The 3534-nt window shown below is 43.8% G+C and overlaps 1 pseudogene; it reads right to left on the minus strand.

Moving 5' to 3' along the window:
* Positions 1-1123: 1123 nt before the first annotated feature.
* On the minus strand, positions 1124-2427 carry LOC105823835 (annotated as a pseudogene).
* Positions 2428-3534: the final 1107 nt, after the last annotated feature.

The raw sequence follows: 3534 nt of genomic DNA on the forward strand, positions 1-3534 counted from the left end.
TAAAGTTAAATTAATAATTGATTCCAATGGGTAACAGATTCTATGATATAGCATTGATAGTTTGGGTGAACGTTTAAGATGTTAGGAGAACTTATCTTTACTGGGTTAATAATTCCCTCTTCTACTCTCTTTCTGGCTCAAACAGACATTTTATTACCTGCAATAAGCCAAAGTGGATTCACATTTGAATGAAAAACACTGTTTTTCAAGAGCCATAAAAGAAATGGATTTGTATTCTCCCAGGATACATTTAGTAATAAAGGAATTTCCTTATATTCTTTACAGGGAGAATGAATATGCCAAGTACAGAAAATGGGATATGAGTTTTATGTTTTTTATTTCTTTTTAACATCCCATTCCAGAATCTCCTCTTCTCTGGGAAATTAGTTGAACAACACTGAATTCTCCAGGGAGAGTCAGAACTTCTGATTTCTATGGTAACAGAGAAGTCTCCCCTCACCAGACTTTTAAATCATGGATCAGTTACATGCTAAGAGAGTAATAGCCATTTTCTTTCTCTATGAGAAGACTTGGATTCTTATTGAAGTAGGCATGTGGTCATGATTTCATTTTTTATTTCCTGGAAGGAATAATATTTGTAAGATTTTTATTTAAAAAAAATGGAAAGAGTTTCTTTTTGAACTGAAAAGCTGAGTTATCCTTATGCAATTTTTTGAAGGCAACGCTAGATTTTAATATTTTTTTGACTGCTATATTTTACTTTATTTTGCACGTAAGGAAAACCAATTGACTAAGCAGTTTCAGAACTGCTAGTATTCATTGATCGAGAAGGAAATGAGGTCAGAAGGCAAAGTTTTCATTTCTTCCCAAATACATATTGCAAGTATCACAGAAACTCATAACAACACATGCAGCATGGGCTGGTTTTCAATATACAGAGAGCCCAAACAAGAAAGATGAGTACTAAAGATCTACAGGGGTCAGACTGGGAGCGGTGCTCCAGGAGGTTCGAATCTACCCAAGCAGCTCTTTCCTCCCATGTTCCAGGCTCATCACTTCCTGCCATTCCAAGGCGGCTAATCCAAACACAGAAATCCAGGCAGCTACAAATATACGTGTCCAGTGGTGTTTCATGAGGCAACTCCACAAGCCAAGCCCCAGCTCAAATTCTGTACAGGAAGTTCCCATTGCTGTCAAAAACTCCTGCCCCCTCTGCACTACTTTATTGCTGAAGTTCTGGTTACCTGGTTCCTCTGCCTTCAACTTCCCCGGCTTCTCATCACTTGGCAATCCATCACTGTCAGTTGTTCTGGCGCCCTCACAATCACTGGCAGAGTACTTGTGCAGTACTTGTGCAGCTCTCTCTGATGACCTACGGTTGCAGTGAAAAGCTCTCTTTCTCCAGCTTCTGGATTCCCTTATTCCTTTCCTTCTGTCTCCTTGGTGTATTTGTACTGTGAGCATTAGACTCTACCACTTCCAAAGCCGTGCTGTGACTCTGGCCTTTCCACGAAGCTTCATGCCCTGGCATCAGCAAAGAGCCTGATACAAAGTGGCCTCCAGAAAGCGGCTTCCAGGCACCTCCAGAGCCCTGGATCTGCTGCAGCGAGTGGGCAAGCCCAGCTTTCTTACGGACTTTTTGATCTTGCTTCAGTTTCTGCTCCAATGTGGGTACAAACTTGCTTTTTAAAACTCTTCGGATTACATCGGTGCTGACATCAAAGCCTTCAGCCAACCTGGGAACTGACCAGGACTCTGCAAATTCCTTGTGTAAATAACGGATCTGCTCCATGATTTCCCACGTCAGGGTTCTGGACAGGGCACCTGGAGCCTCCATTTACCTATGAATTTTCTGGAATCGGATTGCTTTTTTTCTGTCGTTTCGGGGTGCTGGGGGAGAGAAGCAATGACAGAAGCCATGCGTAGAAGCAAGATGGGTGTCTGAAGAGCCTCAGGTTAAATTACAGAGCCCAGCCCTCTTCTCTTTGTTCGAAAGGGCAACCGGGCCATGACTGCAGGCTGAGCTGCTCTGTACACCACCCCAGAAATCTAACAGCTAGAACAATTAACTGCCCAGAAGCATGCTGAATTGTCTAACCTGGTGATGAAATACGTAACTGGTGAAGGGACTCGCGGTACTAAGGGAGCTGAACATCTGCCCCTGTGCCCCTGACAATGGGTAAGAAGAAACAAGGGCCGGGGGCGCATGCAGTGGCAGGACGCCCGGCGTCAAGGGGGCGCGGCCTGGAGCGCCGGGGCGCAAGGCCCTGCTTCAGACTGAGGGACCCGGGAGGAACCAGTACCTCTCCACCTCTTGCAGCTCCCACTCCTCGGCCTCCCAGTCGGAATCCAGGTTGGCTTGAGGCGACAGGGCCCCGGCCAGCCACCCCCCAGGGTGGCTTGACTGCAGCGCTTGACTGCAGCGTGGACACGCCCACTCAGCAAGAGACTTAGGGTAACCGCCATGTCCATGCGAAACCTAGATTTTTAAATATTGTAAGTTCGTCACCATTAACACAGAGCCTGGGATGGAAATAGGGTGGAATTTATCCTGTGAGGCTTAGTTTTCTCCTCCCGCTCTTTTGGATCTGTCTGTCTGCAGTGTGTCTGTTCTACCGTGGATTTCTTGTGCTAAGCACACGGCCGGCGGCCTGTCCTGCCTTCTAGAGGCCCATCTGGAAACCAGTCTTTCTTTCCCTACTCCCGGAGTCCAATTTATGTGAGGTTGTGATTCCCTTCGTTCCTAGTCAAATAAGCAACTGCTTTGCAGAAAATGTTTTTGAGGTGGCAAAGGGAGTGTCTTTCTGAGTTCTAGACTTGAGAAGCATTAGAAATCCCAGTTGTGCTTTTGGTCAAGCCATACTTGTAAGGTCAGCTTTAGCATGTATAAAGCTAATATTGTGATAATCTGTCTGACTCCTATATCTATTTCCAAATCACTTCCAAACTCTGAAGGGGAAATGGCTGTGTTTTGTTTCTGTTATTGCCACTTTAATACACTAAACAGGGAACAATATGAAATCACATATTTTTGTACATTCCTGGGACATCCACAATTAAGGATTTCTCATTGGCTGTTCTACCTACTTAGTACCCAGTTTTCCCCTCTCCTTCCCCCATTCTCTGCTTCTTACCCCCTCCTTTTGGGATTGTTGCATTCCTGGAACTCAAAATACTTTCTATTCTATGCAGTAATACTTCATCTCTTCCCTGATCCTACTCTCAAATTTGCACATTCAAACCCATCAAGAGGAGGTGATTATGTATAAAGAGCTAAATAGTCTTACACAAACAAAAGGAAATCTACCTTCTGACAGGGATGGACTGTTGGAGAAGATTTCATTTTCTCTCACTGTTAGAGGACTGTGCTTTATTCAATCATTGTTTTTATAGTGTTAAATGAATGGTATAAAAACCTCAATTTTCAAGGATTTTCATCTCATAACTGGGCAATTTGGTAGCCTTTTTAAAGATTTCTTAGCCAGGACTGTCTTCCAGGTTTAATTTACCTTACATATCACCAAGTTATCTCATGCATAATACCACCTTTCCTTCCTCAAATTCTTCAAGAAT

This window comes from Propithecus coquereli, unplaced genomic scaffold (assembly GCF_000956105.1).
Source record: "Propithecus coquereli isolate 6110/MARCELLA unplaced genomic scaffold, Pcoq_1.0 Scaffold7, whole genome shotgun sequence".
In the NCBI taxonomy this organism is placed as follows: Eukaryota; Metazoa; Chordata; class Mammalia; order Primates; family Indriidae; genus Propithecus; species Propithecus coquereli.